This window comes from Oncorhynchus nerka, linkage group LG28 (assembly GCF_034236695.1).
Source record: "Oncorhynchus nerka isolate Pitt River linkage group LG28, Oner_Uvic_2.0, whole genome shotgun sequence".
Classification (NCBI taxonomy): domain Eukaryota; kingdom Metazoa; phylum Chordata; class Actinopteri; order Salmoniformes; family Salmonidae; genus Oncorhynchus; species Oncorhynchus nerka.
Window position 1 is genome coordinate 60,968,316 of NC_088423.1, and position 12,244 is coordinate 60,980,559.

The 12,244-nt window shown below is 42.3% G+C and overlaps 1 protein-coding gene across 1 annotated transcript in view; it reads left to right on the forward strand.

Moving 5' to 3' along the window:
- Positions 1 to 5,168: 5,168 nt before the first annotated feature.
- Positions 5,169 to 12,244, forward strand: part of LOC115113468 (CD151 antigen-like) — a 65,327-nt gene continuing 58,251 nt past the window's right edge. Inside the window, exon 1 of the mRNA XM_029641151.2 lies at positions 5,169 to 5,387. The gene's annotated coding sequence lies outside the window, so the exon portion shown is untranslated. The remainder of the gene's footprint in view (positions 5,388 to 12,244) is intronic.

Consider the following 12,244-nt stretch of genomic DNA (forward strand, 5'->3'; position numbering starts at 1 on the left):
AAATTAAGGAATATACATTTGTCAACCGTTTCCATCCTAAAAATGTGGAATAAAGCAAAGGCTTTGATTTCTGGTAAAACAGATGGAAACAGGTCTTAGAAAACATCTACCAGAAAAATTATATACATTGCATTCGGGAAGTATTCAAACTCCTTCCCTTTTTCCACATTTTCTTACATTACAGTCTTGTTCTAAAATTCAGTACCCCCCTCATCAATCTACACACAATACCCCATAATTACAGAGAAAAATCTGGTTTAGAAATTTTAGAAATTGTATAAAAAATAAGAAACAGGATAATGAAAGTTCACAGAAATAACAAGTAAAGGTAGAACTATCAAGTAGTTATAGTGTTTTTACGGATATCAATTAGTGATGAAAACTCAAACCAAATCGGTAATCACATTTCTGACAAATCTGTAAGGGAATATCTGCAGTTAAATTGGCTACAATGGGAAATCATAGTAGTCACAAACCACAGTTGGATTCACAAGTTTGGACAGCACAGTACAGTAAAATACTGCGATGTAGAGTTCAGTAAAGAAAAGTAGAGTCTATTTCAGTACAATAGAGTAGAGTTCAGTACAGTACACAGCAGAGCACACTGGAGTTGAGTACACTATTATGTACTGTATTGTACGGAACTCTACTGTACTGTTCTGTGCTGTACTAATCAAATCAAAATGTATTTCTCACATGCGCTGAATACAACGGGTGTAGACTTATCCGTGAAATGCGTTCTTACTAACCCTTCCCAATGATGCAGACTTAAAAAATAATAATGAAAAGAAAAATTGAGCTACAGTGAACAAACATATAAATCAAGATGTAAAGCGTTGGTCCTATGTTTCATGAGCTGAAATAATAGATCCCAGAAATGTTCCATACACACAAAAAGAGCATTTCTCCTTTGCCAAGATAATCCATCCACCTGACAGCTGTGGCATATCGAGAAACTGATTAAACAGCATGACCATTATGGAGGTGCACCTTGTGCTGGGGACAATAAAAGGCCACTCTAAAAACTGCAGTTTTGTCACACAAAACAATGCCACAGAAGTGTGCTCTTCTTGGATGAATCCCGGTTTCAACTGTACTGGGGGTTGTGTGGGCGAGTGGTTTGCTGATGTCAACGTTGTGAGCAGAGTGTCCCATGGTGGCGGTGTGATTATGGCATGGGCAGGCATAAACTACGGACATCGAACACAATTGCATTTTATCGATGGCAATTTGAATGCACAGAGATACCGTGATGAGATCCTGAGGCCCATTGTCGTGCCATTCATCCGCCATCATCACCTCATGTTTCAGTATGATAATAATAATAATAATAAATGTTGCAAGGATATGTACACAATTCCTGGAACCTGAAAATATCCCAGTTCTTCTATGGCCAGCATACTTACCAGACATGTCACCCATTGAGCATATTTGGAATGCTCTGGATCGACGTGTACCACAGCGTGTTCCAGTTACCGCCAATTTCCATCAACTTCGTACAGCCATTGAAGAGGAGAGGGAAAACATTCCACAGGCCACAATCAACAGCCTGATCAACTCTATGTGAAGGAGAGGTGTCGTGCTGCATGAGGCAAATGGTGATCACACCAGACACTGACTGGTTTTCTGATCCACGCCCCTACCTTTTTTTAAAAGGTATTTGTGAACAACAGATGCATATCTGTATTACCAGTACTGTGAAATCCATAGATTAGGGCCTAGTGAGTTTATTTAATTTGACTGAGTTCCTTATATGATCTGTAACTCAGTAAAATCTTTGAAATTGTTGCATGTCGCGTTTATATTTTTGTTTAATGTATATACAGGGAGTACCAGTACCAGATCAATGTGCAGGGGTATGAGGTATTTGAGGTTTGGCTATTTAGCAGTCTTATGGCTTGGGGGCAGAAGCTGTCTCGGAGGATCTTGGTCCGTGAGCCGATGCTATGGTACTGTTTGCTGGACGGTAGCAGAGTGAACAGTATATGGCTTGGCTGGCTAGCGTCTTCGGCAATTTTTCGGACCTTCCTCTGACACCGGCTGATACAGAGGTCCTGGATGGCAGGGAGCTCGGCCCCAGTGATATACTGGGCTGTCTGCATCCCCCTCTGTAGCTCTTTGCGGTTGAGAGTGGTATATTTGCCATACCAAGCTGTGATGCAGCCAGTCAAAATGCTCTCAATGGTGCAGCTGTAAAACTTGTGGAGTATCCGGTGTCCCATGCCAAAACCTTTCAGCCTCCTGAGGGGGAAGAGGAGTTGTTGAGCCTTCTTCACGACTGGGCGGGTGTGTTTGTGGACCATGTTAAGTCCTTAGTGATGTGGACAATAAAAAACGTAAAGCTCTCGATCAGCTCCACTACAGCCCTGTCGATGTCGATGTGGATGGTGGTCAGGCCTACCACTGTCGTGTCGTCAGCAAACTTGATGATGGTGTTGGAGTCGTGCGTGGCCACGCAGTCGTGGGTGAACAGGGAGTACAGGAGGGGACTGAGCACACACCCTTGAGGGGCCCCCGTGTTGAGAGTCAGGGTGGCGGATGTGCTGGTGCCTATCTTCACCACCTGGTCCATGCAGTCAGGAAGTCCAGGATTCAGTTATTCAGTCACATGTTGCCCAGGTTGGTGATGAGCTTGGAGGGGACTATGGTGTTGAACACTGAGCTGAAGTCTATGAACAGCAGTCTCACATAGTTATTTCCCCTCTTGTCCAGGTGGGAGAGGGCAGTGTGAAGTGCAATTGAGATTGCGTCATCTGGGGATCTAATGGGATGGTATGGGAATTGGTGTGGGTCCAGGGTGTCTGGGTTGATGGTATTATGACCAGCCTTTCAAAGCACTTCATAATAATAGATGTGAGTGCTACAGGGTGATAGTCATTTAGGCAGGTTACCTTGGAGTTCTTAGGAACAGGGACAATGGTGGTCAGCTTGAAACATGCTGGAATTAGGGGAGATAGGGGAGATTGAAAATGTCCTTGAAGACATTTGCCAGCTGGTCTGCACATGCTTTTGTAACAGTATTGCTTCCGTCCCTCTCCTCGCCCCTAACTGGGCTCAAACCAGGGACCCTCTACACACATCAACAACAGTCACCCACGAAGCATCGTTACCCATCGCTCCACAAAAGCCGCGGCCCTTGCAGAGCAAGGGGAACCACTACTTCAAGGTCTCAGAGCAAGTGATGTCACCGATTGAAACGCTATTAGCGCGCACCACCGCTAACTAGTTAGCCATTTCACATAGGTTACACTCACCCCCCTTTTGACCTCCTCCTTTTCCACAGCAACCAGTGATCCGGGTCAACAGCATCAATGTAACAGTACACCTTCGGTCCCTCTCCTTGCCCCTAACTGGGCTCGAACCAGGGACCCTCTGCACACATCAACAACAGTCACCCACGAAGCATCGTTACCCATCGCTTCACAAAAGCCGCGGCACTTGCAGAGCAAGGGGAACAACTACTTCAAGGCCTCAGAGTGAGTGATGTCACCGATTGAAACGCTATTAGCGTATTGTGTAACCGATGTGAACTGGCTAGCTAGTTAGCGGTGGTGCGCGCTAATAGTGTTTCAATCAGTGACATCACTTGCTCTGAGACCTTGAAGTAGTGGTTCCCCTTGCTCTGCAAGGGCCGTGGCTTTTGTGGAGCGATGGGTAATGATACTTTGTGGGTCTCAGAGCGAGTGACGTCACCGATCGAAACGCTATTAGCGCGCACCACCGCTAACTAGCTAGCCAGTTCACATCGGTTACACTTTGAAAACGCACCCTGGTATTCCGTCTGCCACGGAACCGGTTTGAAAGATGTACTCACATTGGTCATGGAGAGTGAGATCAAACAGTCATCCGGAATGCAGTGGCTTTCACACAACACTCAGTGTTGTATCCTTTGTGTCAAGCATGAAAGGCATTTAGTTAATTTGAGAGTTCTGCATCACTGGGCATCTCACGGCCAGGTTTCTCTTTGTAATCCATTTTAGTCTGCAAGCTCTGTCACATACGACGACCATCGGAGCCAGTGTAATAGAATTCCACGTTCCTCCTATATTTGTCCTTTTGATGTCGGAGATCGTAGCGTTTAGCCCCGCGCGGATATTGCCTGTATTCCATGGTTTTTAGTTCATCGGACCACTTCTGTATTGAGCGCATCACTGATATTTCCTAATTGAGCTTTTGTTTGTAAACAGGAAGCAGGAGAATATAATCATGGTCAGATTTGCTGAAGGGAGGAGGAGAAAGGGCCTTATAAGCGTTTCTGTGGGTACAATAAAAGTGGTCTAGAGTTTTAGTGCCCCAAATGGCGCAGGAGACTTGTTGGTAAAAGTGAGGTAGAATAGATTTGACTCCCGGCATTAAAGTCTCCGCCCACCAGAAACACTGCTTCTGGGTGAGCGGTTTCTTGTTTGTTTACGGCCCCATGCAGTTCGTTGAGTGCCAAAGTGGTGTTGGCTTGTGGAGGGATGTATACAGCCTTGATGAATATGGATGACAACTCTCTTGGTAGATTAAAGGGTCTGCAGTTTACCATGAGGCATTCTATATCAGGTGAGAAAAAGGTTGTGATTTCCTTCACAATGTGTTTATGAAGAGACACACTGTACTCTACTTTGCTGTTCTTGGATGTCCAAACTTAAATAATAACCAGTGTGTAGAATAATACCCAAACATGCAAAGGAGGATATTGCATATTTTTACATTTGTGTACCTATTTAGGATACATCACCATTAAGAGAATGACATTCATATTCATAACTATGCATTTCTGTGTATTATAAATCAGGGACACATGATGAAATTCAGTTACCTCAATTATGTTACTTGGTGAAAATCCAGTTCACTTACTATATAGTTCAATAAGCAAAATAGATATTTTTCAAAGTCAATGTGTCATGTCATAGCCAGAGGACACCCCATTATTTCTGCAGACATCCTTGAATCTTAATTCAGAGCAGATATTTAACAGAGTTTTCGAGAAAAAACGGGAACACACAGAATAGAGCGCACAGCTCTTCCAGTAAATATTAGCATTTACAGTTAACATTATTAAAAGTAGTCCTTGTGCATAGAGTTGTAGCCTATGGTTTGTTCAACTTTGAAATCAATATTTTTTGTTTGGCAATACGTTTAAAAAATCCGTTCCCCGTTCGCAAAGCAGCAACCAGGAACAGAACTGCCTCAGGGCAGAAAAAAAGCAAGGTGATTGGGGTGGAGTCGACACGACCTACTGTGCAGTCACAGACTCCAGTGGACTAGCTACTCACAAGTTTAGCATTTTTCGCTTTGGTTTGGACAATTGAAGGAATCCCTGAAAAAATATAGTTTTAAACGTCTCTATCTATTATTTTGGATACATCAACGCCTTGCTACTTGTAACAACACAGCCGCAGGTAGGTACGGAGCAGCAGCTTCAAGCTTGTTACTTTGTAAAACATTAACATGTTCGACAGCCACAATGTTGCAATTCACAGAAAAGTGTAATTTAAACGTTCCGTTTTGGATTATAAAGCAGCCTATTTATTTATTATTTTAGTGATACCAAGCAGGGTTTAAATGTCAATTTGAACGTATTACTGCGGGAAAGTGATTGTCTAGCTAACGTTAGCATGTAGGCTAGGTTAGTTCACAGGAACACAGTAATTATATATTATTTGTGAATCGGAGTTACGCAGTCAACTGCTGTGATTAGGTACGACAAATATTCTTTAGAACAGGGATCATCAACTAAATCTCCCCCTGCCAGACTTGCTTGTTAGTGGAGATTTCCGCTCTTCACTCCGTTGTCAGTTTAGCCTACATTTCACTGATCTTCGTAGCAGAAAGCATGTTGTGTGTGTCCTTCAAGGCAGCTGTCAATGATTATGCTGCGTTTCATTTTTTTTTATGGCTGTTTGATCGCGGGGGAGGCACTAGTAATGTCTGCAATTTTCGGTTTGGCTATTTGTTTCAAGTGTATTTAGTCTATAAATAAATCTCTTTACAAAATCTCCCCCATGTCTTATTCGACTAGTAGTTGTTCTGAAATGTTTATTGCTTGCCTACATTTTACTCCCTCTATGGGCGGAGCATATAATTGTAAATAATTCGTAGACTGCAAATTGACCGCAAGAAGCCCGAACAGATATAATATTTGACTAAAACATTTCGTTATTTCAAACCTTGGCTCACATTTTGTATGGTTACATACAGTGCCATGCAAAAGTATTCACACCCTTTGGAATTCTTTTCATTTAATTTGTTACAAAGTGGGATTAAAATGTATATTATTGTCTTTTTTTTGTCAACTATCTACGCAAAACACTAATGTCAAAGTGTAAGATTTTTTTGTTTCTTGGGGGTAAATACACAATTCATAACTAAAATCTCGTCGTTGAAGTATTCTTTTTGCACGCCCAATTTTTCAGTTTTTGATTTGTTAAAAAAGTCTGATATATACAATAAATGTAATTCCACTTCATGATTGTGTCCCACTTGTTGTTGATTCTTCACAAAAAAATACAGTTTTATATCTTTATGTTTGAAGCCTGAAATGTGGCAAAAGGTCGCAAAGTTCAAGGGGGCCGAATACTTTCGCAAGGCACTGTATCAGTCTTTGCGCAACAGAGCCATCCTTATGTGTGAGGGTGTGTGTGCATGATAGTGATATAAAATAAATGTCATAGTTTCCTTTTCCATGATCACAATCTTGTGAAGCCCGAACCCTCCAAGACCCCCTCCCCCCACAGTTCCCCAAAAGTTCTCCCTCAACCATTCGAGACACCTACCACAGCCCCCCCAACCAGAAAAACTCCAATTCATTCCATTCTCCACCCCCAAGAACTCCCCAATGTACCAACAACTAAGAGAATGAACTAAAGAGAAAAAAGGAAAAGACAGAAGAAAACAGCAACAACAATGCAAAAAAATAATACATTTAAAACAAAGGATATCAAGGACAACTGAAATCATAACAGCAATGCCTACTTTATATGTTTGTGCATGTCTGGCACTATTACATGTGTGTGTTCTTGTATGTGTTTATTTGAATGTGTGTGTGTGTGTGTGTGTGTATATGCATGTGTACAAACACCTGTACGGCATCAGCCTCAGGCAAACCGGCATTCGTTGTAAAAACACTGCCACTTAGTGTCATTCAAATGTACTTTTATTATGTTTTATTTAGACTTTTTTCCCCCTTCATCATTCTCTAGCTTTCACACAGCAACTCTACTCCCACTTGTCTCCAATTCCACATACCAACCCTCAGCTTCCCTCAGCCCATCCCATCTATCTCTGCTGGCCACCCACTTTGTGTTTCTACGCAACACATACCATTCAACTATGCTATCACATATTATTATTAAGATTTAGTATATTAGTAATTGACTGACCCGGTCTCTCCAGATCTCCTAACAGTACTATTTCTAGGATCAATTTTAGATCAATGCTATTTTCAGCCATACCTGAAACAGAAACAGCTACCTGAAGGCAATACCAAAATAAATGGTTTATTGATTTTGTATCCTCACAACAAAATCTACAGAGCTTCGATGATTTTATGCCCCAAATATTCAACATTTTGTTGGTGGAAAGAATTCTATATAATAATTTTAGCTGAAAAGCACAAGTCTTGAATCTTGCGTTGTTTTATATATCAACTCATACACCCTGGACCATGGAATCGGTACATCAAATATCTCTTCCCAACTATTTTGTCATCTGTATGGCACAGTTGTCAACATCCTGGTCCTCAAATGAAACTGGTATACTTTCCTATTTATGCTAATTTTATTCCTCCGCCAGTTTTGATCCTTTATATTGGGCAGACAGACCAGTTCCCTACCACCTCCCGCTGCCACCTGCCTCCTCCATTTCTGGGGCAATGCTGTAATCAATTGGTTGTACTCTTGGATTGAGCAGACCTTCCTGTACAATTCCATGAAGGACATAACTTTACCATTACAATTTACAATATAATTTAAGAACAAAATACCCTTTTCAAACATATTTCCCATAAATACAGCTATTTGAGTTCAGCCATAATATTTGTTGTAATATTTGTTGTATCTTTTCAGGGGGATGAAATTGAAATTGTAGCTAGCTCTGCAATGCTTGTTTGAAAATGACAGATACTTAGAAAAAAGTATAATTTTCAATTAATCGAAAATGAGACATGGCAATCTGCACAAAGGCAATAGATATGAATAGATATGGTGACAGTGGACAACCTCGTTTAACTCCTCTTGACAATCCAAAACTCTCGGAGAAGGAGCCGTTATTGACTATTTTACAACTGGGGTTGCTATACATTATTTTTACCCATTTTATAAGATAATTACTGAAATTGAAAAACTTCAGGCATTTATAAATCAAATCCAGGCTTACTTTATCAAATGCCTTTTCAAAATCCGCTATAAATACCAATCATCTCCTTTGTTTTGATCACCTTGAGGGAGCGGTTGTTGTCCTGGCACCACATGGCCAAGTCTTTGACCTCCCTATAGGCTGTCTAGTCGTTGTCATTGATCAGGCTGTTGTGTCATCAGCAAACTTAATGATGGTGTTGGAGTCGTGCCTGGCCGTGCGTTCATGAGTGAACATGGAGTACAGGAGGGGACTGAGCACACACCCCTGTGGGGCTCCTGTGTTGAGGATCAGTGTGGCGGATGCGTTGTTACCTAACCTTACCACGTGGGAGCGGCCCGTCAGGAAGTCCAGGATCCAGTGGCAAAGGGAGTTGTTTAGTCCCAGGGTCCTTGGCTTAGTGATGAGCTTTGAGGGCACTATGGTGTTGAATGCTGAGCTGTAGTCAATTAATAGTATTCTCACATAGGTGTTCCTTTTGTCCAGGTGTGAAAGGGCAGTGTGGAGTGCAATAGAGATTGCATCATCTGTGGATCTGTTGGGGCGATATGCAAATTGGAGTGGGTCTAGGGTTTCTGGGATAATGTTGTTGTGAGCCATTACCAGCCTTTCAAAGCACTTCATAGCTACAGACGTGAGTGCTACAGGTTGGTAGTCATTTAGGCATGTTACCTTAGTCCCTGTGCCCAATAACACTATGGTGGTCTGCTTGAAACATGTTGGTATTACAGACTCAGACAGGGAGAGGTTGAAAATGTCACTGAAGACAGTTGGTCAGCGCATGATAAGCCATATGGCCCTGCGGCCTTGTGAATGTTGCTCGCTGTTCTGATTTCTAGAAGCTCTTTTCGGTCATAAGACACGTTGGCAGAAACATTATGTACAAAATAAGTCACATATAACGCAAAAAAACATGCACAATTGGTTACTGGATTGTAAAACGTCAGTCATCTCCTTCAGCGCCATTTCTTAATATGCCAGTCGTTTGCAAAATACCCCAAAACCTATATATTAATTATTTGAATGTCTTTTATTTATCATCTAATTAATAATAGTTTGACTAAACACGTATAGGCCTATAGCCAATATAAAAGTATGCGAATGTGAAGGAACATGGTTTTCTTCTGTCAAGTCCTAAACATGTCTGGAACTGGAAGGGTTCAATGCCTTCAAATACTTGAATGATCTGTCATGCACAGGAGAGAAGTCAGTGATTACTCATGGGGGGTAAGTTGGGAGCCTATTTCATACAGGTGTGGTGTGTCTGGGGGTATTTCTGCTTGCCAGCGGTCTTGTATTGAGCGGTCGGCTCAATTAAGATTTGAAGGAAAAAGGGGGATTTCAGTGTTCAAAATTTGAACATTCATGGTCGTTCTCAGTGTTTTGAACCCTGTGTATTGAAAGAGCATTTTGATTTTTGTATGTCTCAGATTTGGAATTTTAAGTTGGACCTCTTTAGTGCATTGTCCTCCTCCTGTATACATTTGTTTTCTTTACTCAGCTGCACCATTTATGTACATAATACAAGAATGAGTTCCTGTCAAAGGTTTGTTTGAATTTAATTGACAGGGACACACTAAAGGGGTCCACCCTAACAGATGGTCAACAGACACAGGGCAGGTTCAGTCAACTGACCCCCACACAAATACAGGCCTACACACACTGTAAAACCACGAATGCTTGATGACGTACTCTACATTGTCTGCTAATGCCAAATGTAAGCATGGTGTGCTTACTTAATAAGTTGCTGGGTATGGAGTTCTCTATATTAGATGCCAGAAAAGTTATTCCACCAGATATAGCTTTGGCTACTGTATGTATTAACATTTTGGTTTTGGAGACACACAAGTGTGATAGGGATGTTGATGTCAGCAAGTCCTATTCATGCCCGCATCATCTTTGTGGGCCATGTGTGACTTTAAAAAAAACTTTTACGTATTTTTTGGTGACCATGCCCTCCTTTTGCCTGTGGATATAAACTCTGTATGATCTCACTGGTTTTATGCTCCTCAACCCAACTGAAAGGACATCCACAGACACAAATGAACTCAATGACTAAGCGTGTAACTCATTGGGGTGTTGACTATATATGTTCAGGCCAACTTTTGATCTCGTATATAGAGAGATAATGTTATAGATATGACCTTTTATCAAATAAATCCAAATCAATTATTGGTCACATGAATGAAGTATGCACTCTCACAGTAAAAGACGGTAATGGTCGGATCATGCAACATGAGAACGCATGATGCTGCTGTGCTCAGTGTTATAGTGAATGTAAGCCCATTCAAACAGCTCAGTACAGCACAATGCAAATGCGTCTTCATTCCACAGCTGTTGTTTGCTTTGTAACCTCTTCCCTATGCTGGCTGGCAGTAGCCTGTTACATTAGGCTCCGAGAAGGCTGTCTTGCATTTGTGTCTGTGTGCGCACGAGTGGTGTAGAGAAGGCAGTGAAATTACAGTAGAGAAGGCTCTTATATTTGTATTACAGAAAGCTTTGACTAGTACACTCTGGTGCGGCCTGTGTGTGTGGGAGAGACAGACGGAGGAGGGGGAGAGGGCAGGTCTAGACTTGACCGATGAGTTAAAGGTGCTGTATGGTCAATCTAACGTCTGCTTTGGCCGTGCAGCATTTACGGTGATGCGTCCTAGGCAGATGTCACGGTATTCATACGTCTTGCACTTCGGAGCAGTGCAGAGATGTTGTCAAGAAGGTGAGTTTGTGTTTATACAGGACCTCCCGCCCCCACCTACCGTCAAACAATCATATCAATGCGGAGCGGGAGGCGCACGGCGATGTGGTACGGAGCTCAATTTGGCCTTTGCATGCCTCCGGAGGCTCCGCAATTGCGTCACACCCTCAATACGGAGCCTCGAACCACGTTTTTTGTTTAACTTGGGTCAAATGTTTCAGGTAGCTTTTCACAAGCTTCCCACTATAAGTTGGGTGAATTTTGGCCCATTCCTCCTGATACAGCTGGTGTAACGGAGTCAGGTTTGTAGGCCTCGCACATGATTTTTCAGTTCTGCCCACAAATGTTCTATGGGCTTGAGGTCAGGGCTTTGTGATGGCCATTCCAATACCTTGACTTTGTTGTCCTTAAGCCATTTTGCCAGAACTTTGTAAGTATGCTTGGGGTCATTGTCCATTTGGAAGACCCATTTGCAACCAAGCTTTAACTTCCTAACTGATGTCTTGGGATGTTGCTTCAATATATCCACATCATTTTCCAGCTTCATGATGCCATCTATTTTGTGAAGTGCACCAGTCCCTCCTGCAGGAAAGCACCCCCACAACATGATGCTGCCACCCCCGTTCTTCACAGTTGGGATGGTGTTCTTTGGCTTGCAAGCCTTCCTTTTCTCTCCAAACATAACGATGGTCATTATGGCCAAACAGTTCTATTTTTGTTTCATCAGATCAGATGACATTTCTCCAAAAAGTACGATCTTGTCCCAATGTGCAGTTGCAAACCGTAGTCTGGCTTTTTTAATGGCGGTTTTGGAGCAGTGGCTTCTTCCCTGCTGAGCGGCCTTTCAGGTTATGTCGATATAAGACTCGTTTTTACTGTGGATATCGATACCTTTGTACCTGTTTCCTCCAGCATCTTAACAAGGTCCTTTGCTGTTGTTCTGGGATTGATTTGCACTTTACGCACCAATGTACGTTCATCTCTAGGAGACAGAGCACGTCTCCTTCCTGAGCAGTATGACTGCTGCGTGGTCCCATGGTGTTTATACTTGCGTACTATTGTTTGTACAGATGAACGTGGTACCTTCAGGCGTTTGGAAATTGCTGAAATTGAATTTAGGCAATTAGTGAACTGATCAATTGGCTCAGTTGGGAACAGAACCCGGTTTCAACCGGTCCCAAGATTTAAAGTGATCACTGCACACGGACA